This window comes from Staurois parvus, unplaced genomic scaffold, assembly GCF_062004578.1.
Source record: "Staurois parvus isolate SC_StPar_1 unplaced genomic scaffold, SC_StPar_1.0 ptg000326l, whole genome shotgun sequence".
NCBI lineage: Eukaryota > Metazoa > Chordata > Amphibia > Anura > Ranidae > Staurois > Staurois parvus.
The window spans coordinates 198,654-215,000 of record NW_028318122.1 but is presented as its reverse complement, the minus strand read 5'-3'; positions in this window follow the sequence as shown (position 1 = coordinate 215,000).

Sequence of the window (16,347 nt, the reverse complement as noted above, 5' to 3'; positions counted from 1 at the left end):
TAGATAGATAGATAGATAGATAGATAGATAGATAGATAGATAGATAATAGATAGATAGATAGATAGATAGATAGATAGATAGATAATAGATAGATAGATAGATAGATAGATAGTTATGTAGATTGTGAAGATACCTTAATAAACATCTGATCTGTGTCTGTAGAATGGTGGTACCTGAAGCTGACTCACACTGCTCCAATTTTACAGATCTTTTACTGAGGTAAATGTAAGTCTGTGCACCGTGGGGGGGTGACTTTTAATGCGGTGAGTACATGATTTGTATAGGCCGCCCCCGGTGAGAATTCAAATTGATTCTGGAGGAGAGAACGTTCCCTTGTATAGGTCACACTCCGTTCTTTTTAAATGCAAACTAATGCTCTTCCTTGTGCAGAGATTTTGCATTAAACTGCAGCCGACTACCTGGCGATATAGTGATGTGCGCCATGACAATCAAATCAGCCGCTACTGGAAAAGTAAATAAAAAACCCAGCAGTCAATAGTGAGGAGGATATGAACAAAGTAACATATCAGTTTGTGTTTAATGTTTTTTTCTTCTTTGAAGTTTCTTGAGGCTTTTTTTGTACATTATTCCTATTTTTTATTTTGACTCTTAATGCATATGACCAGCGACTATCTATCTATCTATCTATCTATCTATCTATCTATCTATCTATTATCTATCTATCTATCTATCTATCTATCTATCTATCTATTATCTATCTATCTATCTATCTATCTATCTATCTATCTATTATCTATCTATCTATCTATCTATCTATCATCTATCTATCATCTATCTATCTATCTATCTATCTATCTATCATCTATCTATCTATCTCCATCCTTTATAGACAAACGTTTGTAGACATCTGAACATCACAACTACTGTGTAGATGAGTTTCCACAAGAAAAAAGACAAAAGTCCATCCAGTTCAACCATAGAGAAAAAAAAAAAGTTCTAATCCTACACCCACAGATGATCCAGAGGAAGGCAAAAAAAACAGCAAAGCACGATCCAATTTGCTCCTGCAGGAAAAAAACTCCTTCCTGATCCCCCGAGAGGCAATCGGATATTCCCTGGATCCACTTTCCCTATAAATGTTATATCCAGTTATATTCTGTCTCTAAAAAGGAATCTAGGCCTTTTTTGAAGCAATCCACTGAGTTGGCCAGAACCAACTCTTGAGGGATTCTATTCCACATTCTCACAGCTCTCACTGTGAAGAAACCTTTCAGTGTTTGGAGATTAAATTTCTTTTCCTCCAGACGTAAAGAGCGCCCCCTTGTCCTCTGTGATGACCTCAGGGTGAATAACTACACCGAGTTCATTATATGAACCACTGATGTATTATACATGGAGATCATATCCCCCCTTATGTATTATACATGGAGATCATATCCCCCCTTATGTATTATACATGGAGATCATATCCCCCTTATGTATTATACATGGAGATCATATCCCCCCCTTATGTATTATACATGGAGATCATATCCCCCCTTATGTATTATACATGGAGATCATATCCCCCCCTTATGTATTATACATGGTGATCATATCCCCCTTTATGTATTATACATGGAGATCATATCCCCCCCTATGTATTATAAATGGAGATCATATCCCCCTTATGTATTATATATGGTGATCATATCCCCCCTTATGTATTATAAATGGAGATCATATCCCCCTTATGTATTATACGTGGACATCATATCCCCCTAATGTATTATACGTGGAGATCATATCCCCCCTTATGTATTATACATGGAGATCATATCCCCCCTTATGTATTATACATGGAGATCATATCCCCCCTTATGTATTATACATGGAGATCATATCCCCCTTATGTATTATACATGGAGATCATATCCCCCATTATGTATTATACATGGAGATCATATCCCCCCTTATGTATTATACATGGAGATCATATCCCCCCCTTATGTATTATACATGGAGATCATATCCCCCCTTAATCTCCTCTTCTAAGTAGAGAATACATTCAGTTCCTCTAATCTTTCCTCATAGCTGAGCTCCTCCATGCCTCTTATCAGTTTGGTTGCCCTTCTCTGCAGTTTCTCCAGTTCCCCAATGTTCTTTTTGTGAATTGGTGACCAAAACTGAACTGCATATTCCAGATGAGGTCTTACTAATGATTTGTACCGGGGGGGGGATGATATCTCTCTCTCTGGAGTCTATACCTCTTTTAATACAAGAGAGGATTTTGCTCGATTTAGAAACCGCAGCTTGGCATTGCATTCCATTATTAAGCGTGTGATCTACCAGAACCCCCAGATCCTTCTCCACCATTGATCCCCCCAGTTGTATCCCCCTAGTATGTATGATGCATATTTTTAGCCCTTAGGGGATCGGTTCCAGTACCTGCCCCCACACCCATTACCTTCCCTGTGCACCATACCTTTCCCCCTGCTGCCCAGGCCTCTCTTCCCACCCCTGCAGTGCTGCTGGCTTCCCTCCTCTCCTTTCCACCAGCAGCCGCCTTATGTATTATACATGGAGATCATATCCCCCCCTTTATGTATTATACATGGAGATCATATCCCCCCTCATGTATTATACATGGAGATCATACCCCCCTATGTATTATACATAGTGATCATATCCCCCCCTTATGTATTATACATGGAGATCATATCCCCCCTTTATGTATTATACATGGTGATCATATCCCCCCTTATGTATTATACATGGAGATCATATCCCCCTTATGTATTATACATGGAGATCATATCCCCCCCCTTATGTAGTATACATGGAGATCATATCCCCCCTTATGTATTATACATGGAGATCATATCCCCCCTTATGTATTATACATGGAGATCATATCCCCCCTTATGTATTATACATGGAGATCATATCCCCCCCTTTATGTATTATACATGGAGATCATATCCCCCCTCATGTATTATACATGGAGATCATACTCCCCTATGTATTATACATAGTGATCATATCCCCCCCTTATGTATTATACATGGAGATCATATCCCCCCTTTATGTATTATACATGGTGATCATATCCCCCCCTTATGTATTATACATGGAGATCATATCCCCCTTATGTATTATACATGGAGATCATATCCCCCCCTTATGTAGTATACATGGAGATCATATCCCCCCTTATGTATTATACATGGAGATCATATCCCCCCTTATGTATTATACATGGAGATCATATCCCCCCTTATGTATTATACATGGAGATCATATCCCCCCTTATGTATTATACATGGAGATCATATCCCCCTTATGTATTATACATGGTGATCATATCCCCCCTTATGTATTATACATGGAGATCATATCCCCCCTTTATGTATTATACATGGTGATCTTATCCCCCCTTATGTATTATACATGGAGATCATATCCCCCCCTTATGTAGTATACATGGAGATCATATCCCCCCTTATGTATTATAAATGGAGATCATATCCCCCTTATGTATTATACATGGTGATCATATCCCCCCTTATGTATTATACATGGAGATCATATCCCCCCTTTATGTATTATACATGGTGATCTTATCCCCCCTTATGTATTATACATGGAGATCATATCCCCCCCTTATGTAGTATACATGGAGATCATATCCCCCCTTATGTATTATAAATGGAGATCATATCCCCCTTATGTATTATACATGGTGATCATATCCCCCCTTATGTATTATACATGGAGATCATATCCCCCCTTTATGTATTATACATGGTGATCTTATCCCCCCTTATGTATTATACATGGAGATCATATCCCCCCCTTATGTAGTATACATGGAGATCATATCCCCCCTTATGTATTATACATGGAGATCATATCCCCCCTTATGTATTATACATGGAGATCATATCCCCTTTATGTATAATATATGGTGATCATATCCCCCCTTATGTATTATAAATGGAGATCATATCCCCCTTATGTATTATACATGGTGATCATATCCCCCCTTATGTATTATACATGGAGATCATATCCCCCCTTTATGTATTATACATGGTGATCTTATCCCCCCTTATGTATTATACATGGAGATCATATCCCCCCCTTATGTAGTATACATGGAGATCATATCCCCCCTTATGTATTATACATGGAGATCATATCCCCCCTTATGTATTATACATGGAGATCATATCCCCCCTTATGTATTATACATGGAGATCATATCCCCTTTATGTATAATATATGGTGATCATATCCCCCTTATGTATTATAAATGGAGATCATATCCCCCTTATGTATTATACGTGGACATCATATCCCCCTAATGTATTATACTTGGAGATCATATCCCCCCTTATGTATTATACATGGAGATCATATCCCCCCTTATGTATTATACATGGAGATCATATTCCCCCTTATGTATTATACATGGAGATCATATTCCCCCTTATGTATTATACATGGAGATCATATCCCCCCTTATGTATTATATATGGTGATCATATCCCCCCCTATGTATTATAAATGGAGATCATATCCCCCTTATGTATTATATATGGTGATCATATCCCCCCTTATGTATTATAAATGGAGATCATATCCCCCTTATGTATTATACGTGGACATCATATCCCCCTAATGTATTATACGTGGAGATCATATCCCCCTTATGTATTATACATGGTGATCATATCCCCCCCCTTATGTATTATACATGGTGATCATATCCCCCCCTTATGTATTATACATGGAGATCATATCCCCCCTTATGTATTATACATGGAGATCATATCCCCCCTTATGTATTATACATGGAGATCATATCCCCCCTTATGTATTATACATGGAGATCATATCCCCCCTTATGTATTATACATGGAGATCATATCCCCCCTTATGTATTATACATGGTGATCATATCCCCCCTTATGTATTATACATGGAGATCATATCCCCCTTATGTATTATATAGAGATGAGCGAATCGAAGTATCCGAAGTGGAATTCGAGTCGAATATCGGAAAAATTTCGATTCGTGCCGAATCCGAAAAACAGCCTAATTCGGACGCGCGAATCGAAATTTTTCCGAAAATGGCGGCTGACATGTGCGGCGACGGAGCGGGGATGTCGGGGAAGGCGCGCAGACAAGGCGCGCTGCCCCATAATGCATTCCTCAACGACATGTGATCGCATCAGCCAATCAGCAGCCAGCCAGCCAGCACTGTGTAATGGTCGAGGTATATATAGCGGCCATTTTGGAAATCTTCATTTGCCTGCAGTCATTGAACAGAGGCAGACCGCTCTGTACTAGGGACAGGGACAGAGTTAGGGCCACAGAAACGAGAATTGGGGACAGAGAGAAGTTACTTAGGGACAGAGAACCATTACTCAGGGACACAGACTTGTTAATGAGGGCCACAGAATCGTTATTTAGGGACAAAGAAACGCTAGTTAGGGCCACAGAATTCATACTCAGGGACAGACAGAATTTTCACTCAGTGCCAGAGAATTGTTACTTAGGGCCACAGAAACGTTATTAGGGCCACAGAATTTTTACTCAGGGACAGACAGAATTGTTACTGAGTGCCAGAGAATTGTTACTCAGGGACAGACAGAATTGTTACTGAGTGCCAGAGAATTCTTACTCAGGGCCACAGAATTCATTCTCAGGGACAGACAGAATTGTTACTCAGGGACAGACAGAATTGTTACTGAGTGCCAGAGAATTGTTACTCAGGGACAGACAGAATTGTTACTGAGTGCCAGAGAATTGTTACTCAGGGACAGACAGAATTGTTACTGAGTGCCAGAGAATTGTTACTCAGGGACAGACAGAATTGTTACTGAGTGCCAGAGAATTGTTACTCGCACAGACACAAAATTGTTACTTGCACAGACACAGAATTGTTACTCGCACAGACAGAATTGTTACTCAGGGCCACAGAATTCATACTCAGGGACAGACAGAATTGTTACTGAGTGCCAGAGAATTGTTACTCAGGGACAGACAGAATTGTTACTGAGTGCCAGAGAATTGTTACTCAGGGACAGACAGAATTGTTACTGAGTGCCAGAGAATTGTTACTCAGGGACAGACAGAATTGTTACTGAGTGCCAGAGAATTGTTACTCGCACAGACACAAAATTGTTACTTGCACAGACACAGAATTGTTACTCGCACAGACACAGAATTGTTACTCAGGGCCACAGAATTCATACTCAGGGACAGACAGAATTGTTACTGAGTGCCAGAGAATTGTTACTCAGGGACAGACAGAATTGTTACTGAGTGCCAGAGAATTGTTACTCAGGGACAGACAGAATTGTTACTGAGTGCCAGAGAATTGTTACTCGCACAGACACAAAATTGTTACTTGCACAGACACAGAATTGTTACTCGCACAGACACAGAATTGTTACTCAGGGCCACAGAATTCATACTCAGGGACAGACAGAATTGTTACTGAGTGCCAGAGAATTGTTACTCAGGGACAGACAGAATTGTTACTGAGTGCCAGAGAATTGTTACTCAGGGACAGACAGAATTGTTACTGAGTGCCAGAGAATTGTTACTCGCACAGACACAAAATTGTTACTTGCACAGACACAGAATTGTTACTCGCACAGACACAGAATTGTTACTGAGTGCCAGAGAATTGTTACTCAGGGACAGACAGAATTGTTACTGAGTGCCAGAGAATTGTTACTCAGGGACAGACAGAATTGTTACTGAGTGCCAGAGAATTGTTACTCAGGGACAGACAGAATTGTTACTGAGTGCCAGAGAATTGTTACTCGCACAGACACAAAATTGTTACTTGCACAGACACAGAATTGTTACTCGCACAGACACAGAATTGTTACTCAGGGCCACAGAATTCATACTCAGGGACAGACAGAATTGTTACTGAGTGCCAGAGAATTGTTACTCAGGGACAGACAGAATTGTTACTGAGTGCCAGAGAATTGTTACTCAGGGACAGACAGAATTGTTACTGAGTGCCAGAGAATTGTTACTCGCACAGACACAAAATTGTTACTTGCACAGACACAGAATTGTTACTCGCACAGACACAGAATTGTTACTCAGGGCCACAGAATTCATACTCAGGGACAGACAGAATTGTTACTGAGTGCCAGAGAATTGTTACTTAGGGACAGACAGAATTGTTACTGAGTGCCAGAGAATTGTTACTCAGGGACAGACAGAATTGTTACTGAGTGCCAGAGAATTGTTACTCGCACAGACACAAAATTGTTACTTGCACAGACACAGAATTGTTACTCACACAGACACAGAATTGTTACTCAGGGCCACAGAATTCATACTCAGGGACAGACAGAATTGTTACTGAGTGCCAGAGAATTGTTACTCAGGGACAGACAGAATTGTTACTGAGTGCCAGAGAATTGTTACTCAGGGACAGACAGAATTGTTACTGAGTGCCAGAGAATTGTTACTCGCACAGACACAAAATTGTTACTTGCACAGACACAGAATTGTTACTCGCACAGACACAGAATTGTTACTCAGGGCCACAGAATTCATACTCAGGGACAGACAGAATTGTTACTGAGTGCCAGAGAATTGTTACTCAGGGACAGACAGAATTGTTACTGAGTGCCAGAGAATTGTTACTCAGGGACAGACAGAATTGTTACTGAGTGCCAGAGAATTGTTACTCAGGGACAGACAGAATTGTTACTGAGTGCCAGAGAATTGTTACTCAGGGACAGACAGAATTGTTACTGAGTGCCAGAGAATTGTTACTCGCACAGACACAAAATTGTTACTTGCACAGACACAGAATTGTTACTCGCACAGACACAGAATTGTTACTCAGGGCCACAGAATTCATACTCAGGGACAGACAGAATTGTTACTGAGTGCCAGAGAATTGTTACTCAGGGACAGACAGAATTGTTACTGAGTGCCAGAGAATTGTTACTCAGGGACAGACAGAATTGTTACTGAGTGCCAGAGAATTGTTACTCGCACAGACACAAAATTGTTACTTGCACAGACACAGAATTGTTACTCGCACAGACACAGAATTGTTACTGAGTGCCAGAGAATTGTTACTCAGGGACAGACAGAATTGTTACTGAGTGCCAGAGAATTGTTACTCAGGGACAGACAGAATTGTTACTGAGTGCCAGAGAATTGTTACTCAGGGACAGACAGAATTGTTACTGAGTGCCAGAGAATTGTTACTCGCACAGACACAAAATTGTTACTTGCACAGACACAGAATTGTTACTCGCACAGACACAGAATTGTTACTCAGGGCCACAGAATTCATACTCAGGGACAGACAGAATTGTTACTGAGTGCCAGAGAATTGTTACTCAGGGACAGACAGAATTGTTACTGAGTGCCAGAGAATTGTTACTCGCACAGACACAAAATTGTTACTTGCACAGACACAGAATTGTTACTCGCACAGACACAGAATTGTTACTCAGGCCACAGAATTCATACTCAGGGACAGACAGAATTGTTACTGAGTGCCAGAGAATTGTTACTCAGGGACACCTAATCGTTGAATTAAATAGTATGTCAGACAACATGCAGAGGAGTGGCAGAGGAGGCAATGTTTTAGGAGCGAGCAGACGTGGCAGCAGAGGAAGGGGTCGAGGCAGCAGTATTCGCAGCCAGAGGCCAGTGCTCCCGGTGTCATCCAGCGGTCGTGTCTCCACCGACAACCCTGCCGTCATTGATTGGTTGGCTCGGTCGTCTTCCTCTTCCCAGGTCACCTCTGACACCTACAGCCAACGGTCGGTGGGTACGTCAGACACAACCGTTAGTTGGCATGGCCCGGGAGCAAGCCCACTGAAATCACGTGTCCTCTACCTGCCCCTGTCCTTTGCTGTTCCCTCACCAAGCGAAGTATCGCATGCTGTGGGCTCAGCCCCACTGTACAGTGAGGAAGAGCTAACAGAGGGCGGTCAGGAACGGGGGGAGACATCGGCCTTTTCAGCAGCCAAGCGAACAAGTACTGGCGAGGAGAGTGGCTCGGTAGCCGGTCTAGAGACAGGTCTGTCTCCTGACCCAGACGCAGCCGAGGGGGCTAGTAGTGAGGCGGAGACCCTACTTGATGATGAGGAGGTTGATCGCACTTGGCAGCCTCGTCGTCATCAGGCAATTTCTTCCGCATCATCAGGAGAAGAGGGTGGCAGCTTGGCAGCGAGCAAAACAGTCGGTGGGTTGCCCAGGAGACAGCAGCAGGGTCGCATCAGTGTCAGTGGAGCCAAACGTCCACGGAGTAGAGCACCAGCTCCACTGCAGCCTACCACCACGGCCAGTAGTGGTGCCGGTGCGCACGGAGGAAGTAGCAGTCAGCCAGTGAAGAGTAGCGGGGGCAAAGTTTCCTACTCGGTGGTGTGGCAATTTTTCCTCAAGCCGCCCGAGGAAGTAAACGTAGCCGTATGTCGACTATGTGGCCAGAAATGCAAGCGTGGCCAGGGGGCCCATGTTGGGACTACAGCGTTGCGTCAGCATATGCAGCGTCACCATTCGGTGGCCTGGGAAAACCGTGATAAACATACGGCGGTTCTGCCTGCCCCAGCCCCCGCTCCATCACCCGCTCCGTTACTTGCTCCGTCACCCGACATCGTCAATCGCCCTCTATCAGCCAGTCAAGGCTCCAACACCTCTGCTGAGGGGAGTTGTCGCTCGTTGGCATCTTCCGCTCGTTCAGATGCTCCTTCTCCTGCTACTCCTCTTCTCGGATTCCGTCAACAGTCTTTCTTGGAATCCGTATCCAAGAGACAACAGTTTGCGAGCACGCACCCGACGGTGCAAAAGCTGAACGTCCTCCTGTCCAAGTTGCTGGTGCTGCAGTCCCTCCCTTTCCAACTGGTGGACTCAGCACCTTTCCGAGAAATGATGGCTTGTGCCGCGCCGCGGTGGAGAGTGCCAAGCCGTCATTTCTTTGCCCAAAAGGCAGTGCCAGCCCTGCATTCACATGTAGAAGAGATGGTGGGCCAGTCTTTGAGCATGTCGGTCTCTGCCAAAGTGCACGGCAGCGCCGACGTGTGGAGCTGTAACTACGGTCAGGGACAGTACATGTCATTTACGGCCCACTGGGTGAACGTGGTGCCGGCACAGCCGCACCAGCAACTTGGACAGGTCACGACGCTTTTGCCTCCACGTTTGCACGTCCTTGGTCCAGCAAGCATGTCCGCCTCTACCACCTCTTTTTCCGCCGTGTCCTCAGCCGCCACCCCCGTGCCAAGTCCCATTACCCGACCGGCATATCACATGTGCAGGGCGCAACGGTGTCACGCTGTGCTGCACCTGGTATGCCTTGGCGAACGTAGTCACACAGGGGAGGAACTGCTGAGTGTAATGAACAGAGAAATCGACAGATGGCTGTCTCCGCGCAAACTAAAAATCGGAACCATGTTGACTGACAACGGAAAGAACATGGTGTCTGCTCTGCGTCAAGGAAGGTTGTGCCATGCGCCATGCATGGCTCACGTGTTCAATCTGGTTGTCAAGCGGTTCCTAAAATCCACCATCCCACTGCAAGACATCCTTAAAATGTCACGTAAACTGTGCATGCATTTCAGCCATTCCTACACCGCAAAGAACACCCTCATTGAGCTGCAGCGGCAGAACGGAATTCCACAGCATCGCCTGATCTGCGACGTTGCAACAAGGTGGAATTCAACCCTACACATGTTAGACCGCCTTTACGAGCAGCGAAAGGCCATCACCGATTTCCTGATGTTACAAGCGGATAAAGGTACTCCCCTGTGTAACTTCGATGTCAGCCATTGGCAGCTCATGCGTGACACCTGCCGCTTGCTCAGGCCCTTTGAGGAGGCCACGCTATTCGTGAGTCGGCAGGACTATGGGATGAACGACGTCATTCCTCTGTTGCACGTCCTGGAACAAATGCTGTTAACAATGGCTGGTCAGGGTGCGGTAGACGTGGCGCACAGATCTCAACGCCACATGACCCCTGTGGGGGCAGGACAGGAAGAAGAGGAGGAGGTAGAGGAGGACATTTGTGCTCAGGAATTATTGAGTGAAATGGGTGGTTTTTCCACTCAGCGGACAGGAGTGGAGGAGCAGGAGCATCTGGTAGAGGAGGAGGAGGAGGAGACAGAGGACCCAGACGCACCGTGGCAGTATGCTGTGGAGATGGAGGCAGGGAGTCCCTCGCATTCCTTGGCACAAATGGCCCATAGCATGCTCGGTTGCTTGCGTAGCGACAGCCGAATAATAACCATCAGACAGAGGGATGACTTTTGGCTGTCCACCTTGTTGGACCCTCGCTACCGGTCCAAAATGGTGGCCTTTTTCACACCTGCTGAGAGGGAGGCCAAAATTACGTACTATAAAAACCACCTATGTAGTCAGTTGGTCTCTGCCTTTGTGCGCCAACGTCCATCCTCAGACACTGTGGGCCCTGTGCGCTCGCGTTCCGCTGGCATGGCAGCAGGGGAGGGGTGGGGTGGTAGGAGCAGTGGCAGCTCCACCAGCAGTGGCTGCCTCAGTCTGCAGTCGATGATGAGTAGCTTTCTTCACCAGCGCAGTGAGGAAACTACTAACCAGCCGCAGCAGCAGCAGCAGCAGCAGCATCAGGTGGACCTGGAGCAGGAGCTCAAACAACAGGCTTGGGCCTACTTGGACAGCACCCTGCCAACCGAGGTAGACAATCCCCTTGACTACTGGGCAACGAAACTTGACCTTTGGCCCCAACTAGCTGAATTTGCCCTTGAAAGGCTGTCATGCCCGGCCAGTAGCGTGGCATCGGAGCGCGTGTTTAGTGCGGCAGGAGGTATTGTAACTCCGCGGAGGACACGACTGTCCACCCAAAGTGTGGAGAGACTCACGTTTGTGAAAATGAATCAGGCGTGGATTAGTCTGGATTTCAAACCACCAGTTCCTGACACAACTGACTAAATCCGCCATGAATCATGCCTCAAACATGTGCCACTTTCAGGTCTCCTCACACTGCTGGTGTGTTTAATTTTTTGACATAGGGTGCTGGCAGATTACGGGCCTCCTATAGCTGCTGCCAGGCCCCTAATCTGCCATAGGCCCCTATATACCGCCTCCTCATGCTGCTGCTAGGTCCAGAGTCTTTCATGGGTCCCTGTACGGCCTCCCATTGCTGCTGTCTCCATCGCCACACTCTGCTGCCATGTGCCACTTTCAGGTCTCTTCACACTGCTGGTGTGTTTAATTTTTTGACATAGGGTGCAGGCAGATTACGGGCCTCACATAGCTGCTGCCAGGCCCCTAATCTGCCATGGGCCCCTATATACCGCCTCCTCATGCTGCTGCCAAGTCCAGAGTCTCTCATGGGTCCCTGTACGGCCTCCCATTGCTGCTGTCTCCATCGCCACACTCTGCTGCCATGTGCCACTTTCAGGTCTCTTCACACTGCTGGTGTGTTAAATTTTTTGACATAGGGTGCAGGCAGATTACGGGCCTCACATAGCTGCTGCCAGGCCCCTAATCTGCCATGGGCCCCTATATACCGCCTCCTCATGCTGCTGCCAAGTCCAGAGTCTCTCATGGGTCCCTGTACGGCCTCCCATTGCTGCTGTCTCCATCGCCACACTCTGCTGCCATGTGCCACTTTCAGGTCTCTTCACACTGCTGGTGTGTTAAATTTTTTGACATAGGGTGCAGGCAGATTACGGGCCTCACATAGCTGCTGCCAGGCCCCTAATCTGCCATGGGCCCCTATATACCGCCTCCTCATGCTGCTGCCAAGTCTAGAGTCTCTCATGGGTCCCTGTACGGCCTCCCATTGCTGCTGTCTCCATCGCCACACTCTGCTGCCATGTGCCACTTTCAGGTCTCTTCACACTGCTGGTGTGTTTAATTTTTTGACATAGGGTGCTGCAAGATAACGGGCCTCACATAGCTGCTGCCAGGCCCCTAATCTGCCATGGGCCCCTATATACCGCCTCCTCATGCTGCTGCCAAGTCCAGAGTCTCTCATGGGTCCCTGTACGGCCTCCCATTGCTGCTGTCTCCATCGCCACACTCTGCTGCCATGTGCCACTTTCAGGTCTCTTCACACTGCTGGTGTGTTAAATTTTTTGACATAGGGTGCAGGCAGATTACGGGCCTCACATAGCTGCTGCCAGGCCCCTAATCTGCCATGGGCCCCTATATACCGCCTCCTCATGCTGCTGCCAAGTCTAGAGTCTGTCATGGGTCCCTGTACGGCCTCCCATTGCTGCTGTCTCCATCGCCACACTCTGCCATGTGCCACTTTCAGGTCTCTTCACACTGCTGGTGTGTTTAATTTTTTGACATAGGGTGCAGGCAGATTACGGGCCTCACATAGCTGCTGCCAGGCCCCTAATCTGCCATGGGCCCCTATATACCGCCTCCTCATGCTGCTGCCAAGTCCAGAGTCTCTCATGGGTCCCTGTACGGCCTCCCATTGTTGCTGTCTCCATCGCCACACTCTGCTGCCATGTGCCACTTTCAGGTCTCTTCACACTGCTGGTGTGTTAAATTTTTTGACATAGGGTGCAGGCAGATTACGGGCCTCACATAGCTGCTGCCAGGCCCCTAATCTGCCATGGGCCCCTATATACCGCCTCCTCATGCTGCTGCCAAGTCCAGAGTCTCTCATGGGTCCCTGTACGGCCTCCCATTGCTGCTGTCTCCATCGCCACACTCTGCTGCCATGTGCCACTTTCAGGTCTCTTCACACTGCTGGTGTGTTAAATTTTTTGACATAGGGTGCAGGCAGATTACGGGCCTCACATAGCTGCTGCCAGGCCCCTAATCTGCCATGGGCCCCTATATACCGCCTCCTCATGCTGCTGCCAAGTCCAGAGTCTCTCATGGGTCCCTGTACGGCCTCCCATTGCTGCTGTCTCCATCGCCACACTCTGCTGCCATGTGCCACTTTCAGGTCTCTTCACACTGCTGGTGTGTTAAATTTTTTGACATAGGGTGCAGGCAGATTACGGGCCTCACATAGCTGCTGCCAGGCCCCTAATCTGCCATGGGCCCCTATATACCGCCTCCTCATGCTGCTGCCAAGTCTAGAGTCTGTCATGGGTCCCTGTACGGCCTCCCATTGCTGCTGTCTCCATCGCCACACTCTGCCATGTGCCACTTTCAGGTCTCTTCACACTGCTGGTGTGTTTAATTTTTTGACATAGGGTGCAGGCAGATTACGGGCCTCACATAGCTGCTGCCAGGCCCCTAATCTGCCATGGGCCCCTATATACCGCCTCCTCATGCTGCTGCCAAGTCCAGAGTCTCTCATGGGTCCCTGTACGGCCTCCCATTGCTGCTGTCTCCATCGCCACACTCTGCTGCCATGTGCCACTTTCAGGTCTCTTCACACTGCTGGTGTGTTTAATTTTTTGACATAGGGTGCAGGCAGATTACGGGCCTCACATAGCTGCTACCAGGCCCCTAATCTGCCATGGGCCCCTATATACCGCCTCCTCATGCTGCTGCCAAGTCCAGAGTCTCTCATGGGTCCCTGTACGGCCTCCCATTGCTGCTGTCTCCATCGCCACACTCTGCTGCCATGTGCCACTTTCAGGTCTCTTCACACTGCTGGTGTGTTAAATTTTTTGACATAGGGTGCAGGCAGATTACGGGCCTCACATAGCTGCTGCCAGGCCCCTAATCTGCCATGGGCCCCTATATACCGCCTCCTCATGCTGCTGCCAAGTCTAGAGTCTCTCATGGGTCCCTGTACGGCCTCCCATTGCTGCTGTCTCCATCGCCACACTCTGCTGCCATGTGCCACTTTCAGGTCTCTTCACACTGCTGGTGTGTTTAATTTTTTGACATAGGGTGCTGCAAGATAACGGGCCTCACATAGCTGCTGCCAGGCCCCTAATCTGCCATGGGCCCCTATATACCGCCTCCTCATGCTGCTGCCAAGTCCAGAGTCTCTCATGGGTCCCTGTACGGCCTCCCATTGCTGCTGTCTCCATCGCCACACTCTGCTGCCATGTGCCACTTTCAGGTCTCTTCACACTGCTGGTGTGTTAAATTTTTTGACATAGGGTGCAGGCAGATTACGGGCCTCACATAGCTGCTGCCAGGCCCCTAATCTGCCATGGGCCCCTATATACCGCCTCCTCATGCTGCTGCCAAGTCTAGAGTCTGTCATGGGTCCCTGTACGGCCTCCCATTGCTGCTGTCTCCATCGCCACACTCTGCCATGTGCCACTTTCAGGTCTCTTCACACTGCTGGTGTGTTTAATTTTTTGACATAGGGTGCAGGCAGATTACGGGCCTCACATAGCTGCTGCCAGGCCCCTAATCTGCCATGGGCCCCTATATACCGCCTCCTCATGCTGCTGCCAAGTCCAGAGTCTCTCATGGGTCCCTGTACGGCCTCCCATTGTTGCTGTCTCCATCGCCACACTCTGCTGCCATGTGCCACTTTCAGGTCTCTTCACACTGCTGGTGTGTTTAATTTTTTGACATAGGGTGCAGGCAGATTACGGGCCCCACATAGCTGCTGCCAGGCCCCTAATCTGCCATGGGCCCCTATATACCGCCTCCTCATGCTGCTGCCAAGTCCAGAGTCTCTCATGGGTCCCTGTACGGCCTCCCATTGCTGCTGTCTCCATCGCCACACTCTGCTGCCATGTGCCACTTTCAGGTCTCTTCACACTGCTGGTGTGTTAAATTTTTTGACATAGGGTGCAGGCAGATTACGGGCCTCACATAGCTGCTGCCAGGCCCCTAATCTGCCATGGGCCCCTATATACCGCCTCCTCATGCTGCTGCCAAGTCTAGAGTCTCTCATGGGTCCCTGTACGGCCTCCCATTGCTGCTGTCTCCATCGCCACACTCTGCTGCCATGTGCCACTTTCAGGTCTCTTCACACTGCTGGTGTGTTTAATTTTTTGACATAGGGTGCAGGCAGATTACGGGCCTCACATAGCTGCTGCCAGGCCCCTAATCTGCCATGGGCCCCTATATACCGCCTCCTCATGCTGCTGCCAAGTCCAGAGTCTCTCATGGGTCCCTGTACGGCCTCCCATTGCTGCTGTCTCCATCGCCACACTCTGCTGCCATGTGCCACTTTCAGGTCTCTTCACACTGCTGGTGTGTTAAATTTTTTGACATAGGGTGCTGGCAGATTACGGGCCTCCCATTGCTGCTGCCAGACATGTAATCTGCCATGGGCCCCCGTACCGACTCCTCATGCTGTGACGTTGCAACAAGGTGTAATTCAACCCTACATATGTTAGACCGCCTTTACGAACAGCTAAAGGCCATCACAGATTTCCTGATGTTAAAAGCGGATAAAGGTACTCCCTGTGTAACTTAGATGTCAGCCATTGTCAGCTCATGTGTGACACCTGCGCTTGCTCAGGCCCTTTGAGGAGGCCACGCTA